The sequence below is a fragment of the Oryza sativa genome, chromosome 10, assembly GCF_034140825.1.
Source record: "Oryza sativa Japonica Group chromosome 10, ASM3414082v1".
In the NCBI taxonomy this organism is placed as follows: Eukaryota; Viridiplantae; Streptophyta; class Magnoliopsida; order Poales; family Poaceae; genus Oryza; species Oryza sativa.
The window spans coordinates 6,916,806-6,941,160 of NC_089044.1; the positions used below are offsets into that span (position 1 = coordinate 6,916,806).

General features: G+C 42.0%; 1 long non-coding RNA gene across 1 annotated transcript; it reads right to left on the minus strand.

Moving 5' to 3' along the window:
• Positions 1 to 13,212: 13,212 nt before the first annotated feature.
• On the minus strand, positions 13,213 to 22,969 carry LOC9269639 (uncharacterized). Its single transcript, XR_001540532.2, has 12 exons — positions 22,822 to 22,969; positions 22,653 to 22,742; positions 22,503 to 22,564; positions 16,061 to 16,210; positions 15,698 to 15,971; positions 15,204 to 15,613; positions 15,055 to 15,133; positions 14,845 to 14,965; positions 14,599 to 14,753; positions 13,814 to 14,520; positions 13,644 to 13,733; positions 13,213 to 13,553 (listed from the first exon to the last, which is right to left on the minus strand). It is a non-coding gene; the product is annotated as an uncharacterized lncRNA (long non-coding RNA).
• Between the last annotated feature and the right edge of the window lie 1,386 nt (positions 22,970 to 24,355).

Sequence of the window (24,355 nt, forward strand, 5' to 3'; positions counted from 1 at the left end):
AGTTTTCAAGAGTTGAAAAGTCGCTTAATATCAGCTCCTATTTTGATTTTGCCTGATCCAAAGAAGGGTTTTCAAGTGTATTGCGATGCATCCAAACTTGGGTTAGGTTGTGTTCTGATGCAAGATGGGAAGGTGGTTGCCTATGCCTCTCGACAGTTACGTCCGCATGAGAAGAACTACCCTACTCATGATATTGAGTTAGCTGCAGTCGTTCATGCATTGAAGATTTGGCGTCATTATCTTTTCGGTACTCATACAGAAGTGTACACCGATCACAAGAGTTTAAAGTATATCTTTACTCAGCCGGATCTGAACATGAGACAACGGAGATGGTTGGAATTAATTAAGGATTATGACATGTGAATTCATTATCATCCGGGAAAGGCTAATGTTGTAGCAGACGCTCTTAGCAGAAAAGGCTATTGCAATGCTACAGAAGGACGACAGTTGCCATTGGAATTATGCAAGGAATTTGAAAGATTAAATTTGGGAATTGTCGGTAGAGGTTTCGTTGCAGCCTTAGAAGCGAAGCCCACTCAAATTGATCAAGTTAGAGAAGCCCAAATTAATGATCCTGATATTCAAGAGATCAAGAAGAATATGAGAAGAGGAAAAGCTATTGGTTTCTTGGAGGATGAGCAAGGAACTGTATGGTTGGGTGAGAGAATCTGTGTCCCCGACAACAAAGATCTAAAAGATGCAGTTCTGAAAGAAGCTCATGATACTTTATACTCCATTCACCCTGGTAGTACTAAGATGTACCAGGATCTCAAGGAAAGATTTTGGTGGGCAAGTATGAAGCGTGAAATTGCAGAATACGTAGCATTATGTGATATTTGTCAGCGAGTCAAGGCAGAACATCAGAAACCCGCCGGTTTGTTGCAGCCTTTGAAGATTCCTGAATGGAAATGGGAAGAAATCGGTATGGATTTTATTACTGGTTTACCCAGAACGTCATCAGGCCATGATTCTATTTGGGTGATAGTCGACAGACTTACCAAAGTGGCTCATTTTATTCCGGTAAAGACAACCTATTCCGGAAGTCGCTTGGCGGAATTGTATATGGCAAGGATTGTGTGTTTGCATGGCGTCCCTAAGAAGATAGTGTCTGATCGAGGCAGTCAGTTTACTTCAAATTTTTGGAAGAAACTTCAGGAAGAGATGGGTTCTAAGCTGAACTTTAGTACTGCTTATCATCCACAGACAGACGGACAAACCGAAAGGGTGAATCAGATTTTGGAAGACATGTTGAGAGCTTGTGCTTTAGATTTCGGTGGAAGTTGGGATAAGAATCTACCTTATGCAGAATTTTCATACAACAACAGTTATCAAGCTAGTTTACAGATGGCTCCTTACGAAGCACTGTATGGTCGGAAGTGCCGCACTCCGCTTTTGTGGGATCAAACGGGAGAACGTCAGGTTTTCGGGACGGATATCCTAAGGGAAGCAGAAGAAAAGGTAAAGGTCATTCAAGAAAGATTGCGAGTGGCTCAGTCTCGACATAAGAGTTATGCCGACAATCGCCGTAGAGATTTGAGTTTTGAAGAAGGAGACTATGTGTATCTTCGTGTCACGCCTCTTCGAGGAGTTCATCGTTTTCACACCAAGGGAAAATTGGCACCGCGTTTTGTGGGACCTTATAAGATTGTCAGTAGAAGAGGAGAGGTTGCTTATCAGTTAGAATTACCTCAATCTTTGGCAGGAGTCCATAATGTGTTCCATGTGTCACAATTGAAAAAATGTTTAAGGGTACCTACCGAAGAAGCTAATATTGAGCAGATAGAAGTCCAAGAGGATTTGACTTATGTTGAGAAACCAATCCGTATCCTGGAAACAAATGAGAGAAGAACCAGGAATCGAGTTATCCGTTTCTGCAAAGTTCAATGGAGTAATCACTCGGAAGAAGAATCAACTTGGGAACGAGAAGATGAATTGAAGTTAGCTCATCCGCATCTGTTCGCCAGTTCTTCCGAATCTCGAGGACGAGATTCTGTTTAAGGGGGTAGGTTTGTCACACCCTGAAAATTCAAAATATATAAATTGTTGTTTAATTGGAATTTTTAGAAATAATTTTAAAAGTCTTGAAAAGAAAATCTAATTTTAATTAATAAATTCCAATATAAAATAGGGCCAGATAAAATTTCATTAAATACTTTGCTTAATTCTATAATTCCTAGATTTTTCTGGGATTTATTTGAGCTAAGGAAGTATTTTTAATAAATGGAATTGCATTTAAGGAATAATTTAAATTGAAAAAAGTTTTAAAAAGTCTCTTTTGGCTTTGGGCCGAAAGTCGGCCCAAAACCGCTCTCTCTCTCCTCGGCCCAGTTCGGCCCAGTCCGCAGCCGCGCGCGCGCGTTCAGTCGCTGACAGGTGGGTCCCACCTGTCGGACCCATCGTCTACCTTCGGCCGCCGCCGCCCGAAACCCTAGCGCGCCGCCGCCGCCGTTCCTTTCCAAATCCGGCCGTTCCTTTCCTTCTCCGGCCGAATTGTTTGAGGGGAAACAATCTCCGGGATCTCCTCTACCTTTTCTCCTTTGGAATCTTTGGCTAAATCGTTTTGGAAGTTCGTGGAATCGAGTTCGTTTCGGATCGGTTTCCCTCTCTCCAAGCCGAGCTTTCCTTCGCCGTTGCCGCCGCCTTGGGCCTTCGCCGCCGCCTCTGAGCCCCTTTAAAAGGACCCCCGGTGTCTCTTCTACCCGTCGCCACCTTCGCCTTCGCCTCTCGTCGTCGGAAAAGCCCTAGCACCGTGTGCCCTAGCTTTGCCGTCGCCGCCGCCGCTCCAGCCGTGCGCCGCCGTCGTTTCAGCCGTCGCCGTCGCTCGGGAAGACCACCGTCGTGCTCGCCAAGTCGTCGCCGTCCTCGTCCGCCCCTTCGCCGTCGCCGAAGATCGTCGGAGCTTCATCGCCGTCGTCAAGCCGAAGAGCTTCGCCGCTTCCTCCTCGTCGCCGTCGCCGTCCGTTGACCTTCCGCCGTCATTTTGGTCGCCGGTGAGTTCGCCGTGCCGCCCGCTTCGTCTTGGTGCCCTCCGTTTGCGTCCTCGCGCCGCCGTTCGCCGACGAGCGTGCGCCGTTCGAGCCGTCTCCTCCGCCGAGCCGCTGCCGCTGTCGGTGACGTCACCGCTGACGTTATCAGGGTCGTCCGCCGTGAGCCGCCGTGGACCCGATCGATCTCGGCCGTCCGTTTTGGATTGGTTCGATCTCGGCCGTCCGTTCGTGTGAACCGCCGCCCGTGCGCCCGGTCCACCAAACCCTAGCCCGCTGACGCAATAAACCCTCTTTTCCTTTTCAAAAATAATTCATTATTGCGTCATAATTCAATTTAAACCGATATAAGTGTTTTAATCCGATTTAATCTTTAAAAATTCATAACTAATTCATCTTAGCTCCGATTTAGTTGGTTCAAGTCTCTAATTTTTTCTAAAATTGAGATCTACACATTAAAAATATCCACATGTACTGTTCATGCTTGTTTATGTGCTGTTTTGGTGATTTTGCTCTTTTCTGCTTAGATTCCGTCGTTTCCGGAGAGTCCGTTTTCGCAGAAGAAGAGTTTGAAGAGTTCCAAGGCCAGCAAGGCAAGTCACACAGATCCCAAACAACCCTTTGAGCATGTTGATCCTATTTAAAGCTATTGTTTCTATTCAACTATTGCATCTATTTTCGAATGTCATTGGGTGGAATTGACCTATTCTTTGTTATGGCCCTTTCGTACTTGATTACCTTATTCCTTGATACCTTGGGTTATTACAATTTGACTAGTTGAGTTTTATTTATATTGGTTCAACTAGATATTAGATATAATTGCTTAGCCCTGCTTAGAAACATTAGTACACATTCGGGATAACTAATGACTCACTATTATTTAATGATGGTTTCATGATCGTTCACGATGGTCAATCGTGATTAGTTAATTAATTAATGTGCCAACTAAAACCTGGTAATGGTGGGTTGTGAGCACATGGTTTTGTTGGTCGTGCTCATGACAATTAAGGACCGGTTCACGAGTTTCGGTTGTGAAACATTAACCGTGCCAACCACAAGCCAGCATGGGCAACGGCTTTATCTTTTGTATAGCATGGTTCATTGCGGGGCACCAGACTGAGAAGTGGCGGAGATAAGCCCACGGGGGTCGCTGGGGAGTCCATGCCTTGTTTATAAGGGGGTGATTATGATCCAGGAAGGTGCGCTGCAGTGGATTGTGTTATGCGAGGGGTATTGTCACAACTCCTTTCCGAGATACCGTGGTGGTATTGAGGCACATGGTGACATGATGTGGGGTTGTGTCTTGTGGGTACAGTGGTACACCTCTGATCAGAGTAAAACTATTCGAATAGCCGTGCCCGCGGTTATGGGCGGGTCTAACAATGTCTTTCGTGATTAGTCTCACACCTCTCATCATAGTAAAAGATGCTTAAAGTGGTAATAATTTGATTAGCTCCTGGTTTGGAATGGTATATTCCTGGTTTGGAGATAGAACTGTGCAGCCGGGGTGGTTGTTCAGAATGGTTGGGCCTATACAACAGGGTATGTTGTATAGCGTTGGATTAATATTGTTTAATTACTTAACTGTTTTATCAAATTCTCAAATGTTTGCTAAATGCTGCTTTTGCAAATGCAACCCTATTATGCCATCCTTTGTTATCCTGTGCACTTGCATATTTGCTGCGTGGCTTGCTGAGTATGTCATATACTCACCTTGCAATCATTCATCAGAGGAAGAGTTCTACAATGAGGCTGATGGTGTGGAGGATTAGGTAGCCTTGGTCAAGCTGCCTGTGGAGTGGAGCCGTCTGCGCCGTTTATTTATTTTCCGCTGCTTAGATCTTTATTGATTGAGAGGAACTATCTACCTCTGTAATGACATTTTATTCGCTTATTAATTAGAGTAGTATTTGTACTCTATTATCAATTTGTTATTGTGTGCCTCGGCTGATTCCTGGACGAGGGTTCACACACATGTAAGCGTTTGGAATTTTGGATAGAAATTCCGGGCGTGACAGTTTATATTTAAACAACGACGGTTCTGTCCACCGTCCATTGTGATCCCAAGGATAGCTTCCCGCTATTGAGTCGTTATGGTTTTCTGAGAACGTCCACCTTCCCCCTTCTCAGGAAGTGACTCCAACAGCATAAAAATTCATCATACAATAACCCATCCCAATCAAGTTAAGAATTTAGAGTCTAGCCAAGTATAATACATGTCCCGGTGCTCAATAACCGCGAGCACGGCTATTCGAATAGATTTGGTTTACTCACACTGCAGTGGATGTACACTTTACCCACACTCCGTAACTGCCTAACACATGAGCCTTGTCTCAACACATGAGACGCGTCACGGCAAAGCTTTTCGATAACCTCGCATTGGCAGTACCCGCTCCATGAACTTTTCATCCTCATGCACTCTAGGCGTACACAGTTTCTAGCAGTGAGAGGAGTTCTGGCGCACCCGGGAAGGGAAAATTCACACACATGTATTAAGTTATAATTATGTTCAATTCATCACATGGCAGTCCTAACAATGGCGACACCATTGTAGAGCCCCTGTCTTACACATCGAGAAACCACTATGCATGGATACTGCCTCCGCTCAGCTATTTACTCTGCTAGGTCTATCCCCATACGAGAAGTGTGGTTGTACGGGGTCGTTTCATGCTTAACTTCATGGCTCGGTTCTTAATTGACTGGGGACGGTACTAGCCTTTCCCGGATACCACCCAAATCCACCGTCCGCCCCGGTGTAAAACAAGTGTTTAATTTCTTTCCTAATTTTCACAAATCATGTCATCATTATCATGGCAATGTGGCGCTCATGTCTCCACATACCGCATCTCAATTAACTTCCCAAAGGTAATTGTCCAAGCATATAATATTTGATAAATATGAGTATGCAAGATTCTAGAGTAGCATTTCTAAGCAAGTGTCATAGTCGACTAGGGACTCATACGTAATCATGGTTACAAGGATTTAAAGGTGAACAATAATCAAGGCATGGCATAATCACAAATAGGATGTTCATCATTGCATGCAATCTTATTTGTAAACAAAAATTAATTTTGCAATTGGGATCAACGTGATCAAAGAATAGTGATGACTTGCCTTGCTCAAGGTCTTGCGGGTCTTGGCCTTCACTCGGATCCGCGGCTCCCTCGGTCTCTATAATTACGTGTGAAAGAACAATTTGAATTCAATTAGAATTCAAACAAAATCCAAATAATTTACACAAAAGTCGAACGCGGATCATTTTTTCTAAATTGACAACAAGATTTGTGGAACCATTTTCATTCGAATGGTTGGGTCATTTATCCTAAATTAATTATTTCCTAGGGTCTCAACATAATTATTTATTTTCTAATCAAATCTAAATTCCTACCGCGAATTGATCATTTGTAGAGAGTATTAAAAATAATCTATAATAATCTATAAAATTCACCTAATTGTTTAGTTTTTAAAATATATCTATGATTATAGCATTATTTTGCAAATACTATATTTTCGTTAATCCTATACTTAAATTCTAATATTTATTTTAAGTATCCTCAATTTCCCCCTAATTTTCCTATTTATTTTCTTCTTATTTTCCTCCCTCTCTTTTTCTTTTCTTTCTTTTTCTTTTTCTTTTCTTTTTCTTTCCTTCTCTCTCTTCCTACCGGCTTCTCCTTTCCTCTCTCTCTCGGCTCTTGGCTCTCCCGGGGCGGCGACGGCGACCAAGCGAAGGGGAAAGGGGGCGGCGGCTTACCGACGGCGGCGGCGGTGAAGGTGGCGGCGGCGGCGGCGACGCACGGCCCAGCACACGGCACGGCGCGGCGGCACTGAGGCGGCGGCGCGGCAGCACGAAAGCGGCAGCGCGGTGGAGGGGGAAGTGGGGAGGAAGAGAGGAATGGGGAGGAGGGTGTGGGGTGGAGAAGAGGAGGGGGCCGGGGTTTTTATAGGGCGGGGGCGAGGGGCGGGCGGCCTCATGGCGACGCAACGGGCGGCGCGGCACGGGGCTCGGCGCGGCTCGGTGTGACGGCGACGGCGACGCGACGACGACGCGACGGGCTAGCGGCGCGCGGGGCGCGGGGCGCGAGGCGGTGACCGCGCGGCGCGAGGCGACGCGACGGCTGCGCGGCGCGGCAGCGGTGACGCGACGGGCGACGGTGACGGCGCGGCGACGGAACGGGCGCGAGGCGCGTGGCGACGGCGCAGCAGCGGCGACGCGACGGGCGACAGCTACGGCGCGGCGACGGGACGGGCGCGCGGCGCAAGGCGGCGTCAGCGCGGCAGCGGCGGCACGGGGCTCGGGGCGGCGTGCGCGCGGGGCAGGGGAAGGGTTAGGGCTAGAGAACGCGATCGAGCACCAAGAGCGCAATGAACAGTGCCATTTTCTATAATTTTTTCCAATTTGGTTGCTTTTCCTATTCAAATCTTGTCCCAATATTTCTAATTTTTGTACAAATCATGTTTACGTATTATTTGTGTTGCTCTAACCTTGATTATTACTAACCTCATTTTATTTTATTTCATTATTTTTAATTATTCGAATTTAATTATCATTAATTCTTATTCCATCGCTTTTAAATTTAATGGATATTTATTTTCTAATCAAATCTAAATTCCTACCGCGAATTGATCATTTATAGAGACTATTAAAAATAATCTATAATAATCTATAAAATTCACCTAATTGTTTAGTTTTTAAAATATATCTATGATTATAGCATTATTTTGCAAATACTATATTTTCGTTAATCCTATACTTAAATTCTAATATTTTAAGTATCCTAAATTTCCCCCTAATTTTCCTATTTATTTTCTTCTTCTTTTCCTCCCTCTCTTTTTCTTTTCTTTCTTTTTCTTTTTCTTTTCTTTTTCTTTCCTTCTCTCTCTTCCTACCGGCTTCTCCTTTCCTCTCTCTCTCGGCTCTTGGCTCTCCCGGGGCGGCGACGGCAACCAAGCGAAGGGGAAAGGGGGCGGCGGCTTACCGACGGCGGCGGCGGCGACGACGCACGGCGCAGCACACGGCGCGGCGCGGCAGCACTGAGGCGGTGGCGCGGTGGCACGAAAGCGGCGGCGCGGTGGAGGGGGAAGAGGGGAGCAAGAGAGGAATGGGGAGGAGGGTGTGGGGTGGAGAAGAGGAGGGGGCCGGGGTTTTTATAGGGCGCATGCGAGGGGCGGGCGGCCTCATGGCGACGCGACGGGCGGCGCGACGCGGGGCTCGGCGCGGCTCAGTGTGACGGCAATGGCAACGCGACGACGATGCGGCGCGGCAGCGGCGCGGGGCGCGAGGCGGCGATGCGACGGGCGAGCGGCGCGCGGGGCGCGGCGCGTGAGGCGGCGAGCGCGCGGCGCGAGGCGACGCGACGGCTGCGCGGTGCGACAGCGGCGACGCGACGGGCGACGGTGACGGCGCGGCGACGGAACGGGCGCGCGGCGCGAGGCGACGGCGCGGCGACGGGACGGGCGAGCGGCGCGATGCGACGGCGCGGCAGCGGCGACGCGACGGGCGACGGGACAGGCGCGCAGCGCGAGGCGGCGTCAGCGCGGCAGCGGCGGCACAAGGCTCGGGGCGGCGTGCGCGCGGGGCAGGGGAAGGGTTAGGGCTAGAGAACGCGATCGAGCACCTAGAGCGCAATGAACAGTGCCATTTTCTATTTTTTTTCCAATTTGGTTGCTTTTGCTATTCAAATCTTGTCCCAATATTTCTAATTTTTGTACAAATCATGTTTACATATTATTTGTGTTGCTCTAACCTAGATTATTACTAACCTCATTTTATTTTATTTTATTATTTTTAATTATTCGAATTTAATTATAGTTAATTCTTATTCCATCGCTTTTAAATTTATTGGATATAAATTTAGTCACGATAATGTTTTGCTTTGTTCGCATCCTCACCAAATCTTTACTTTTAAATTATATCTTAATTATTTACTTGCCAATTTACTTTTAGGATTTATTCCTAATTAATTATTCATTATTCGTGATTTATGAACTCCGAGATCAAAATCAGATAAAATCGGCGAACAAAAATCGGCATGATGCAATTTATTTAAAAAGTTTTTGAGGGTCCATATTTTTGGAACTTGGATTTTTATTGGTCGAATTTTCAGGGTGTTACATTTAGATTGTTTGATTTTTTTTAATAAAAAATCCCAAACCACTATCCCTCCCTCCCCACCCCCATGCATTGCTAAAATCCATTAAATATTTTATAAATACCTCAACCTACTATATGACTTACTTAAATTAAAGAAATCTTAGAAATCTTAGAAAAACTATTATATACTAAAAGTTTATTAAACATCCTACCAATACTCCTAAGCCGTCAACTGGCACCTTACGAATGCTTCTAGGTCGCCTGGCACTCTAATCCGACCATCGATATTTTTATTTGAATCGATAGATCCATTATTTTATTTTAGAACGTTAGATCATATTTTTTAAGAAAAATGCACTTATCCGGAATCTCCCAGTCACGCACGTACCAAATTAAAATCAAAATTATTTTTTCATTATAAAAAACACAAATAGACCTGTACCTATTAGGTCTAGCAGCGCTCTCTTTTTTAACTCTAAACACCCTACTAATGCTTCTAAGACACTACACGGTGCTATTAAATTAAAGAAAATACTAGAAAATCTTAAAAAAGAACAAAGCATTCGCCTATCGATTTGTTATTTTTTAATAAGAAAAAAACAAACCTCTCTCCCTCCCTCGCCACCCCCGTGTGGTATTAAAGTCCATTAAATATCTTATAAATGCTTCTAAGCAGCTATATAACATTCTTAAATTAGAGAAAAATCATAGAAATTTTGGATAAAAGAAAACATCCAACCATCGGATTTGACATAAATGGGTGGACTCATTATTTTCAATTGCTTGACACATTATTTTAGGTCATTAGCTCTATTTTTTAAAAAAAAGAACACCCTAAACCTCCTTCCCTTCCTCCTTTGTGGCATGCGTTGTTAAAAGTCCGTTACACATCTTATAAATGCTCTTAAGATGTTATGTCATTCTCTTCAATTAGAGAAAATCTAAATAAAATTCTTACAAGAAAACAAAACATCCGACCATCAGTTTCGGTAGAAACATTTATTTTAGGTTGTTAGATTAATCATTTATAAAAACATCCCAAACCTCCCTCCCTCCCTGCCCGTGTGTAGCGTGTGTTATTCTTTTCTTTTTATTTTTTAATCTCATTAACAATTAAAATTAAAATTATCTATATGGGCAAAAAAATACAAATGGACATCCATCTATTACTTATAACCCGTTAGGCATGTAACGACTTTCTACCAACTTAATTAATTTCTCTTAACACATGCATATGAAGGCTAACAAATTGACCTTTATACTTTCAAAATGATCTTTTTAGGAGATAAATAAATATTTTTAAGAAAGATAATCACAACATCTGAATTACACGTGATCTATGAAGTCACTAATCATAGCAGGTATTCATCTAGCAATATAGACAACAGGTTGAAAATAAAGTTGTGGTTGGTTGAAAATCATACCGATAAGCATATGGGTTGCACCTAGGAATCTTAACAGTGGGACAACCTTGCACTTGGCCTTACCAATAAATCGTCAATTTCATATAGGAATTAAAGACCATGTCTATTTTTTTTTTGTTAAACTTGCTACAGTACATTGTAAAGTCTTGATGTAGAAAGAAACATGTATTTGTTACAAGACAATCCACTTTAGTGATAATTCACTAAATATATTGTGCCCATTATTTCAATATTTCATGAGAGAAAACTTAGAATATATGCCTTTACCCCATGCCAGGTTATATGCACTTATATTTTCGTCCCAAATTGCAGAGATCAATCATTTCAAGGATGATTCATAGAATGAAAATATCTAAAAGAAAAAAAAAATTAAAAATGGACATAAAATAAATTGAAGATTGAACAAATGTTGTTGGATGTAAAACCTACACTTCATAGAAAAAATCAAATATTTTACAAGGACGGTTAGAATGAAAATATATTTAAAAAATTAAAATACAATCAAACAAAAATAAGATATTATTAGATTTCTTTTGGGTTGACGAGTTAAAATACCTAAATTTTCTCATTGGAACCACCTTTATTGTTTCGGCACAATATTTTCTCAATTCAAAACCACATGACCTCAATTTTGTTTTCGAATTTATATGTTGCAAGGGTAATTATAAAAAAGATAACCAGCGTTCAAAGCACACAAAATAAGTATAATTTTAGTTTAGTGTATAATACATGAGATTGTAATAAAAAGCCACCGCACATAAATATTCATAATAAAATTGCACTCACATTATATAAGAAGGTGCCCGTGCATGTGTGCGGGCTACCTTTCTAGTTTTAGACAAATGGTCAAACATAATTCCAAAAGTCAACAGCATAAAAAAAAAGAGAGGAAAGAGTGCGCGTGACATATTTTTAAAACATTTTCGTAATAAACTTATTACCATTTTCATAGTTTCTAATCTACATTGAAGTGCCTTGTGTTCCCAGAGGAAAGGTAATAAACTATCGTAACAACTTGTAGAACTAGATGATAGCCCGCGCGTTGCTGCGTGATGTTGGTGTATAATATAGTTGCAAAACTATAATATGTAGATCAAATATTGGAAATCCCACTAAGAAATTAGTCATTAATAGTCAAAACAGGATACATGGAGGTTAGAAAGATTATGCAATAATCTTACCCATTAACAATCATGGGCTAGCCAAAGTACAAATTGCAGTTAATAGATGGTATTATCAATGTTCTCATAAATTAATTGTTCGAAGAATTAAATTTATTAAAGAAAGTGAAATTTTGTGGAACATCTCAGTCAATATGTTTAATTAATTCGTACATGATCAGACTTCCTCGGCCAACATTTAAATCATCATGTTAATTCATACTGCTAATTCACTGGCTCAAAGGATGATAAATATATTTCTATAGAGATTAACCTTATCTGGTCTATTATATAACTCTGAAATACTACTACATGACTAACACATCTAGGAATAGAATAAGAAAATCACCTTATGAAATCATGAAAGTTGATTAATAGTAGCTGACATATATAAGGTCTGAAAAGGGGTAAAATCACATATTATTCATTGCGCTATGCTGGAAACTGGATCGGATTCTCACCTGTGCAATTTAGAAAATTATTTGATAAGCAGAAAAGGAGCGCAGCCTTGAAATTTTCCGTATCACTCTGGTGGAGAGGAAAACTAAGTTATCGTCAGAAATCATTTCTTGTAAATGTAAAATTAATTCTCTTCAGGAATCTGAACAGAATTGGATATATACAAAAGTAGAAATGTCTAATCAAAATTTACCTCGTCAATTAGGGTCAGATCGATCATGCAGGTGACATTACAAAAGATGGGGCAGTCAGAAGAACACATGCATGCTATTTTACAAAAAGGCAGAAAAATATGAGTACAACCATCAACTCACCCAATAGCTATGTTCCAATTTGGGGATCGAGCAAATGAACTCAGCATTGGAGAACGGAAGAAAACATATGCACCTGATCAAACTTGAAAGCTGATGGGATTAAGAACGATAAACACCAATAAGACACCATGCAATCGGCTAATGTTGAAGCTGTCATCAAATCATGTAGCCGAAGGACAAATTAACCATGAACCCTGTAATATATGCCCAATATAGTTTCCAGCCAAGAGCCCAAGATATAGAACGACCAATGTTTAATGAGAGAAAGATCAGATAGTCAATGTGCCTTAGTCACCAGGATGGCTTGGACAGGAACCTGATGGAACTATGGAAGTCGCTATATTGCGATGACACACAGTGCTGGCTTTAAAACTTGCATGATCACTGCATGGGGATGGAACCAAAGGGCCTGGGGAGAGTTGTGGAAGTGGAAAATAAATTCATGGAGGTGCGTTTTTGGGAGAAGGCGAGGCGGTGCTATGACGTGCGGGGGGGGGGGGGGGGGGAGGAAAACAAGAGCTGAGCAGTGCGTGGGAGTCGTTCTTGGCACATCTGACTTGTGTTGGGCCTGGTATCGAAGTGAGAATTCAATCTAACGGTGGAATAAAGATAAACTAGACATCAAGCACGCTTCGCGCGCCCTATCGTATATAACCATAGAGCATATAACCATGGAGCATATAGTCACACAATAGTATATAACCATGGAGCATATGCTCAATTTTGATAGCAAGGTAGCAACATAAGAGAAACAACGATGAGTCTTAACATGGTTCAGGGCCATGTAGCTTTGCCCGAGCCAACTGTTCAGGGTTCATTGCCATGCTATCGCAGATGCAATAGTAATGGACCATGAGCATGTGGTGGGATGATAGCTGGCATAATAATAATAGGTGCACTTATACATAGAGGTAGTTGTCCAAAAGAAATCTCAGTACATTTTCACTTGGTACTAATTAATAAGAGATAAATGTCTAAAGTCTGGAGTAAAGTCTGGAGCAAAAGATCTAGACATGTGAGCATGCTATTGTTTCTTTCACATGCCCATGAAGATTCCATAAGTCAATGCCCAAAATAGTTCAGCCAGATGAGCATATGATCAAGCGGTATCTGACAGGCTGCAACAACAAGAAATGCTTGAGTAAACATTTAATTTATATATAACATATAATATGTATCTGTAGATATGGCAGTTCAACATGAAATACCTGTCAGTAGCCTCCTTTTCCTCCTTTTCCTGAGCACCATCATCAGTGAACAGTTTTTTAGCTGTTGGTGAAGCCTGAAGTGGGCGGGTTCTGTCGAGCAACACAAGTAGTTTGAGCAAAGAAGCGATGACAACAATGAGATAGCATGTCCATGGGTCTAAAGAATGTACCTTTTCTTGGTTGAGCTGTTTGGAATAGATGCAGCCAGTGGCAGCGTGATGTCATCAGAAATAATAATAGCCTTCTGTTTCTGCAAGTAAAGTGCTAGCTTCTTACTGTGATATGTACATATTCTTATAGTTTATAGCAAACATTTGTAAGCATGGAAAGCAGTACCATTTCTGTACTCTCAGAGGCCACTGCTTGAGTTATGGGTGGAGACAGTGGATCAACATGACTTGCTTGCTCTGTGGTAGCCAAAGAAAGTCTGCTAGTTGGTGTTTGAGGTGCTGCACGCCCGGTTACTGGAGAAGCTATTGTAGCTGATGGAGGTGAGGAAATGGCAATCTCAGATGTTCTTGTGGGTGACATGATGGAAGTGCTTGGTCTAGGTGACATGATAGCTGAAGAACCAGGAGAATCTGCTGGTCCTAGGGACATTAGCATAAGAGGTTCCCCAAGAACCCTCATGGAGATCACACTGTTAACCTGGAATGATACATCCCCAGTCCTAAGTGTATTCTCTGTGAAGCTGACATTTCATGTAAATGATCTCTCAAGCAGAGCTGTTATTGCATCAGGGATAAATTTGCTCTCCTTGGGTGTCTGCTCGACAAGAAGCTCAATTGGCTTTCGCACAATGCGCTGAGCTATTTTCCCAAAGAGAATAAACACAGCATCCGCAGTATCGTCCCCAGCTAAGACCGATAACTTGTACCTATACATTATGATCTCGCTTAGGTAAACAGGGTGACAAGTAGTTACAGTGATAAAACAAAAATTAAGGATCTATTACCTTGGTACTGCCATTGCAATATTGTAGCAACCAGTGCACTTGTAGGTGTAACCAAATGGTTTGACAACCCTAAGACACTTTTCGCATGAATTGTACCACTAAGAGCTATCGTTGCATATTTTCCGAATAGTCAAATTTGCTTGAAATCGAGACCTCTGTTACAAACAGAATAACCAAAATACTGAGAATAGGAGAAGGTAGTGAGATGTAACAAATGCTCTCTAGGACCATCAAATGAACACTTACCCTGTTTTTATGAGGATTCATGTCCAAGAGTTCTCTCACAGTTTTGTCATCAGCAATTTCATCAGCAATGTTTGTGGCTGGTGCCTGAAGCAGTTTGATTGGCTGGAAGTTTGCTCCAATCCTGAAAAAAATAGAATGCATGTATCAGAGAACATTTAAATAAATTTGACCATATAGATGGTTATAGTACATTTAGTATCTAGTACCAACCTATTCTTTAGATCAACCATCTCAGGTACATCTATGTTAATGTACCACTTGCATGCAGAGCCTCCAGACAGAGCTAACCCTGTATTGTTAAAATAGTTAGTTGCAGTGCTCTACATAAGCAAAGATACATCTGTAGTTATATTTTTTACCTATGCCAGGATAGTTCTTTGCAAGGGTCCCAACAAACAGAACAATTTGAGGCTCACTTTGTCCAGCTTTGTGTATACTCTCAGCATCAAATGCCAGTGCTTGTTCAGCCCACAAAGATACATTCAAGGTAGAATTGCTATTTGTGTAAAAGATAGAAGGAGAAAATGTGGCAGATATGTTAAGAAGATAGGTAAACTTTATTAGAGTGGATGTTAGCCTTGTTTGATAACTTTTTTCGTTAGACATTAGTGGTTAACAAAATTAAGTAAACATGAACTAAGAATTGAGCTATATAGGAAACATTACTTTGTATCACATATCTGAACTGTCCTTTTCAAGCTGCTAACATCCCTTGACTTAGGACGTAGCATCGTAGGTGTAGATATTTCAGTAATGAACCCGATGACATCTACACAAGGATATAACATATTAACACAATCTAAGTTGATTAGTCTAAATAGCTAATAAAACAAATAACCCTAGGAGGTCTTACCAACAAAGGACTCATTCTTGTCCACAAAGTTTGACACCTCGTTCAAAGGAGTCAGAGAGTATACAACAGTAGGGAAATTGAAAGGCACATCAAGGCATTGCTCAACAGATGTCCACTTAGTGAAAGTCATCATTAGTGGATTGGCCACTGGCCTATAGCTTTTGTTGGATGTTTTCACACGATATGAATCCAAATAATAAACCTTTCCTTCTGCCAGCAAAGGCTTGAACACCTGGATAAGTGGAGGGAATATCTGTGCATGAATGCTGCCACCCTGCACAGTACAGAGCATGGAAATAAGCAAGTCTACATAATTATATCCATGACAATATATAGGTCTGCAGGGCTGTTACCAAATCTTACCTTCTCATCAACAAGTACAAGATCGATGTGATAAATTTTGGTAGCATCCTTGCAATCAGTGAATTCCCAGAGCCTAGATACCCGGGCAAGAAGACGGGAGTTGTCATCCCCTTCAAAAAGCTTATCAATTGAAGTATCACCCATGGTAATCTGCACTGCCATACATATGTTAGAACTGTAATGGTAAAGACCTAGAAAGCAAGTTAAGAGATGAATGTAACAAAAACAAATGCAAAAAAAAAAGAACAGACAACACGTTAACAAAATCAGAAAAACACTTACCACTATAAGAGCAAAAGAATACCACAATGGCAACTGCAAGTACCAAAAACAAGCTACTCTTAAAATGGCCATTACTATTATGCCCAAAAAATACTCCAAAAAGGCGCAATGTATGCGCATACATGATTACTTAGATATCAGTGCAGCGGCAGATGAGCCTGAAAATTTGTTGTTGTACTGTTAAAAAGTCAAGCATATCAATGAAGGGGATTTGCAGAAGTTAAGAAAGACGCAACATTTTACCGCTTCTAACGTAGCATCCAGAATTTCATGGTAAACTACGTTTTTTGTTTCTGATCCGCATGAGCCATCATCATTTTCAATCAATATTCGTAAGCCTGATCGAGAAGTTGCCCTTGAGAAGGCAACATATAACTGACCATGAGTAAAAACAGGTTTCTTAAGATACACACCAACTCTCTGTAATGTTTGACCTTGACTTTTATTGATAGTCATTGAATAGCAAACTCGAATAGGAAATTGTCGCCTTTGCAATGTAAATGGCCATTTCAATTTTGTAGTGCTAAGAGAAATTTTAGGAATGCACACAGTTTCACCAATGTTAGAGCCAGTTAATATGACACAGTTCAAGATACGCTGCCCAAGCCCAACGACTAATAAGCTTGTCCCGTTACATAGACCCATTGACTGATTAAGATTCTGAAGAAGCATTACTGTAACACCCTCCTTAAGCACAAGTCTATGCGTGGGGAAATTATTTGCATCAATTGAGTTTAAAAGTTCAGTTGGATATAAAAGGTCGAAATCTGGGATTTGCTCAGAACATTTTGAGATTGTATCATAGCTAAGATACTCCTTTTCATCTCCTGGAATTAAACTCACAACATAATTGTTAATTTCATCGACAACTGAATTGCTAGGACATACAATTGCACGCGAGGCCAAATATTCGGGATTTTTGTAACACGCCAAGAAATCATGGTACACTTCGCTAACAACAGCAACTATTTTATCGCCATCTGTCATGACGAGTAAATCATCAGGTATTGTTATCCATGAAGGCTGGCTCTCACCATCTCTTTTCGTCGCTGGTAAAGTGCCGTCACCAACAGCCAAGACCCATTTACTAAAATCACTAAGCTCTTCTCTTTGCGTACTTGGAAGTGATGGGTTAAGCAACCGCATATTTACATTCAGCCTAAGCATAACAACATGTTTCCAAAGCTTTGAGTTTGTTATCAAAGCATCAACAATCGCAGACCGTGAACCCTTGGGCACAACAGGTAGAATTTGTCTAAAGTCACCGCCTAGCACAACAGTTTTACCACCAAAAGGAATAATAACATTTGAAGGGGTTATTTCAGACAGGATATCACGCAACGTGCGATCTAATGCCTCAAAGCAACGTCTATGTGTCATCGGAGCTTCATCTCAAATAATAAGTGAAGTATTTTCAAGCAACTCAGCAACCATTGTTCCTCTTTTTACATTGCAAAGGCTTGTCTCATTTATATCTATGGGTATTTTAAAACGCGAGTGAGCAGTTCTTCCTTTAGGTAAAAGCAGAGAAGCAACACCTGAGGAGGCCACAGCAAGAACAATTTTGTTTGAAGATCTTATTTTTGCAATTATAGCATTCCACATAAATGTTTTCCTAGTACCACCATGACCACACACAAAAAAAAATCCTGGCTGGTTAGCTACAACAGACCCTACAATTTTGTCAAAGATTGTTTTTTGGTTAGCATTAAGTTGCGCAATCAAAGAATCTGCATGCATAGACATCATTAATGGATCAGTTGCAAGTTCTTCTTCAATCAACCTATTACCAAAAGCAACTTGTGGAGAAAAAGTTGGCTGGGGTAGGTTGTAGTCTTTTATGTTGCCACCACTTTTTCCAAAAACATTACTAAGCTCATGTAACAATAAAGTAAGCAAATGTTCATGCGAAACAATACAGTGCGGATTATCAAGAGCCTTTTTTAGCCTACGGTGTATGTCGTCTGTCATATACAACCAATATTTATCAAACAAAGCACGCACATCACCAACAGAGTAATAAAGCACAACAGTAACAAACAATTGCCTAAGCTGATACCAAGATGCACTTTGGATTGCCTCATCAAAAAAAAGGTGCCACTCGTTATCCCCCTCAAGGATGCCTAGCGCCTCACAGGCTTCTCTATATGTTTCATATATAACACCATTGTATGTTCGTATATCAGGATAGCTCTGGGCACCTTTGACAATCATCAATAACATTCGCAAGTAGTACAGTTCACCAGCCGTCGGATGTACATAATACATCCTTCCTATCTTAGGAGCTGGTGTTCTCGGGCGCCAACATCTAGACGATGAATCCCATGTCCATTGTTTTGGAAAATCACAATATGTCAAGGTGTGTGCTTCCTCATACTTCGCATTTGCTTCAAACCATTCGGTTAACATTGTACGTTTAGCAGCAGGGCTATTAATCAACGCTCTCAGATTTGATCCTTTCTCATATCGAACATAATTCATACCGGGCAAGTGGACAGCTAACCTTTCTACAGGTGGAACTCTGTAATGTATGTCAAACTCATATATTCTGTGTGCAGTGCCTCACAAGTGGAAAGAAATCTAGCATCCATGTGCTCTAGAATCTCATCTGGAGGGGCCAAGTCATGGTTAGGTGAAATATTTCCTGTTTGAGCAGTGGTCTCAAAATAAATTTTTGATCGATCATGACCTTTCATTACATATTTAAAAAGATACTTAATCATGTTAGATTTATTGCACCACTCAACATTTATATGCGCCTGATATGTTTTAAGCAAATTGATGTTATATGGAACAACTGATCTGTTGTCTAAACGCACACCATTTTTCATGACATATCGCCCAACGTTTCTTCGCCTATAGACCGTAAAACCGCACTCATCAACAAATGTTTCATCCTGAAAATCTTTAGGGTAATGTTTTGAACATTTGCCATCTTTCATGCAAGGACATTTTTTGTTATCATTACCACAAGGACCATGCATCATGAACTCGCTTACCAACTCATAACCTAATTCATCGGTTTCAAAGTCAGGTATCTCAGCAGAGATAAATCCATCTATGATAGATGCTGATACCTGAGCACTGCTAGCAGCAAGCCATACCAAACAGTGTATGTGTGGTAAGCCACGTTTTTGGAACTCAACAGTGTAGAGAACTAAAACAGAGAAAAAAAAGTCAGGACAACACCATCATAGCCTATAACCTAGCAAATCACAGTAGACAACTTCTTACCTGCAAGCACAGGCCCAAATATTCTACCTTCCCTGATGTCAGTAATAAAATCATGCACCTTCATATTAAATACCCTAACAATCATATCAGCTCTATCAGATGGTTGCTGGCCATCCTCAAATCGTATTGATTCAGCTATTTCTTGCCACTTTGAATTGCATGTAAACGTGACAAATAAATCAGGTGATCCATAAACACGACATATTGCCATTGCATCTTGATAATTCATAACCATATACCTCCTACCACCAGTAAAGCTAGCAGGAAGGACAACTCGTTTGCCTACAGAATCACTGCTTGTTATGCCTCGATCAATAGCATCAACTATACCTTGCACACATTCAGATCATATATCAGCCTAATTATCAGCTATAAATTTTAATCTACTGCTCTCAATACTTGAGTATGCATCAACAACAGCCTGATCACTAAGATGACCATAGCAAGTAAATGGGTTAGGTTCATTCAGCCTATAGTGGATCATACATCGAAAAAACTCAAGCATGGTAACATACTTTCTTCCAATTCCGTCATAATCATTGTATGCAATACCAAGGTGAAATCCTCGTTCGCCATAAGGAAAAAGTAACGGATACTATAAAGCCATATACCATGGGTGCAAAGAGGACACACGTCGCAAACCATCATCTTTTTCCTGGACAAGTATATCATAACTATACTCAGCTGCTGAGTAATCGCCCACTATAATCGCTGCTAGTTCACCGCTAGTTGGTAAATTATACTGCACATCAGATTTTGCATTGCAGCCCATCAACCGTAACGTCAAACTCTGATTCCCATGCTCGTTCAAGCGTTCTCTAGCATAATGAAATTTCTGCACAAGGGTGTTATGCGAATCTAACATAGTGCACAGAGCATCAACTATAGCAGGATCAGCCTTGTCACTATTGCTGCCATCATTTTCAAATATATTTATTCGATTTTGTATCTCATTTTCTGGATCGTAGATGTAGAGCTGTGCAAATTGAGGCCTTCTCCCTTGCGCTGGTAGCAGGCTACCTATTTTGTGATGAACAACACCATTAATTTTAAAAACATAAGGTGCACTTCCATTGTTTATCGTTCTATCGATAGTTGCACCCATAGAGGTGAAAGCAAACATAGAGTTGTAAGATCGCACCTGCCTAAGAAATCTCTTTGAACGTGCATCTCCATTAAATTTCAACAATGTTTTAAGAGGTTCTGGAGGTTCACGTAGTTTTGGCAACTGTATTTTACCACTTTTGCAGCACAAATTGTAAACTATTTTTCGTTTTGAAATAGCTGAAAGACTTTTAACCCTCTCCTGGAACCAAAACACAGCAACACAGTACAAACACTCATATGTCGGTGCACCATAGTACGACCTCCCCGGGTACGATGCTGCAAGATCATCAATCAATAAACTTCTAACATAACATTGCTAAACCAGCTGTCGCAATTATAAGGGATCTAAATAAACACAAACCCTTTAAAGCCTCAACATGATCCTTGTGAGAGCGTGAAGAACTACCTCTATCAAGCTCAACATTAGCTGCAGTGAATCAGATATTAGTTTTAAGCAAGGCACCTAGTGTGACATACATTAATATATCGTTTGTGCCACCCCTCACCCGAAAGAAAGGAAGAATTTCCTATCCGAAGCAGACGGCGTCGTTGTCTATTAGAAGCTGCCAATGCAGGGCTAAAATCCATAAGAGAGCGAGCTCTTTTGGTCCCACCTGGCAAAGCCAGGGCGCTCCTCATGCATATTTCCTGTGTCAAAGCACGCGCTTTATGCCTTTCACGGCTCGCACGTGCTCTGGATACTCTATCGCATGGCCTTTTCAACATCAGTATAACATGCCTATACAATCAGCACAGACCAGCAACACAAACATCATTTTACTGACAATACACGAAAAGCTGACAATACAAACTGCCAATTCCGAATAGCCAAGAGCAATACAAACACAGTCTAAAACCAGATAGGAACTTCTAAACACCTATATTTCAAAAGAACCCATTTGTTCCATGTCTTCTACGAAAAAACTAAAATACAGTGAGCTACATGTCCTAAGAACATCATCACACCAAGGAACAAATGCACCATGAGAAGATCTGAAATGTGCCACACAACCAGAAGCAGACAATGCAGCCTGCACAGCATCACGTGCCAGCCATCTGTAAGCTAGCATAGAGTTAAAATTGTAGTCATGCACTACAAAACCATAACGATGTTGGAGACACCTCAGTGCTCTTGCAGCAACCATTTCATGTGCGCTCTGAAGCGGAGCTAAGGCCGTCTCCCAAAAGAACATAGTGTCCAGATGACCGACACAACCAATCGCCGGGAGACTGACTTCAATACCAGCCAACAACGTACCATCAGAGCTAAACTCCCACAGGTACGCAATGCTAGGTATCATGCAGTGCTGAGCAGCGGCATTCAGCAGCGAGACATGAGATACTCCCACGGCGAACATCGCGGCTACACCACTGCCAATGGGAGAAGGAAAAAAAATAAGAGAGGATAAGATAGGCAAGTGGAGGAGAACAGTTTGTCCAGAGAAGAGACTACAGAAAAGCACATCCCAAGTTCAACGGCTAGAAAATTTTAATAAGGGGAAAGGCCAGAGCCAAGCATTCAAGGAAAGAAGACACTCGACCTACCACTCTGCTCTTCTGTGTCCAACGATGGACAGACACACTACCGTAGGTTATCTATATGAATAAATACTCAGGATAGTATAATACAGTGTAGTAGTATACAGCCACCAAACAAAGTGCATACCAAGCCAAAATAAAAAAAAGTGGCACGGCCCAGTCACGTGACTCCACGTAAGAAAACAACAGCACACACACAACAACAGCCAACACAAGAAAACCAAACCACATGCAAAGAAAATGACCAAACAGATAAAATGCAAAGAGAAACTTTTCTTACCCCAGAGCCTGCGCACCCAACACTCACCCACCACCACCAGCAAGACCAAACAGCTAGATGAACTGCAAGAGGCAACCCCAAAAAAGGAAAATAAGTTCCTGCAAAATGCTAGTGACAGCAAATGCCTCTCTTTTGCTAGATCTATTATACCAGATCAGATCACCAGAAAGTCCACCGAAGCAACAGGGTGAAGTAAACCAAGAACAACCAATCACAGCAGCAAAGCCCTTCTCAAATCACCTACAAAATACATGCAATTCACTCAGGATCTATGGCAACACCCAAGCAAACCATCGGCAAGTAATTCATCCGTACAAACCTCGCGTTCGCCATTATCACTCAGCAAAGCACATCGACGAACACACCGAAGGAGAAGAGGAACAGCGAATGGCGAGGAGGAGAAGGCGAGGGAGCAGAAAACCTTGCAGCAAGCACAGGGAAAGTGCTCCTCTTTCACCGGCGTGAAACATGAACAGTTCAGCCTGTACCTCGACCCATATTTGTGTAAACCCTGCCCACACCACAAGCGCTATCCAACCAGCTGTATGGCCCACCCAGCAGCGAGGCAATATCCGTGAACCGAGTGCACCTGACTGCACGCAACAAACCACACACTAACCGTGCCACATTCCGTCGTACATAGCAGGAGCACACGTGGCTCGAGAAAACTCCCGGCGCACCACAGACACATTGGCCAAGCCCCACATCCCAGTGCCCGTAGCAAGCACACTGGTCCATGGACACATCCCATACACAAGTTTTACCCTAGAATCCTGTATCTCCACTACCATTACAGCAGGAAGAGCGCACTATGGCGGCCCACAAAGAACTGTGGCGAGGGCCCGCCTGCCATTGACACAGATCATGTGCACCACGCTCACGAAAGCCATCTCTACTGGTCCACTGCTCCAACCTCGTATGCATGTCCGACCTGACACACAACACCGATTGGCCAAAACAGCCAGCACCGAGTGCACTGGACCTATTCAGTTAGGGCCACATTAGCATAGAGTTATGGACCATAGGAGATGTCCACGCATGAACACATGCATAGGCACGTAGACCAACGTGTCGATCTCCTGTTCGCAAACGCTTCAGCACGGTTAAACCAAGGCCCAAATGCCACATCAAATAAGCACGGCCCATCCGCGATCCAACGGCTAGAAAGAAACGAACACACGCTTAGGCACGCATAGGTGCGTAGACTAACGTGTAGATCTCCTGTTTGCAAGCCCATCAACACGGTTAAAAGGAAGGGCGAAAAGCCACATCAAATAGGCGCCGTCCATCCACGATCCAACGGCTAGAAAGAGGCGAACAGAGACGCAGAAAAACCAGCTGCTCTAACGCTCCGCGTCGACGTGGATAGCGTCGGAAGCGAGCACGCCACCCCCGAAACGCTGTGAGCGCAGCAAACGAGAGTCAGTATTCATATAGATGATGAGATGATCCAATGGTCAATATATAGAAGGACTGAACATTCTTGTTGTACCTCAAAGTGAACATCCTGGAAGTCCATTATAAATTTGATGGCTAGATTAATTTAAGGTGGCAGGCTGTGGAAGAGAGATCAACTTTATAGATCGGATACTAGAAATAGCACACTGAATATGTTTCGCACAACTAAATAGTTGTTGGAATAACACCTTTGGGTATGAAGCTAACTAAACTTGGAAGGCTTCTTTGGAGAGAGCTACAAATCGGACGTCCGATATTGTAAAAAAAATTGGACAGTCAAATGTTTCAGTTAACCGTTGGTGCAACATTAAGTTATACATAGTGAAACAGAACAATCAGCCTCTGAAACATATAAAATTTTGTGAAACACAATAAAAACACATGGTGAAACATAT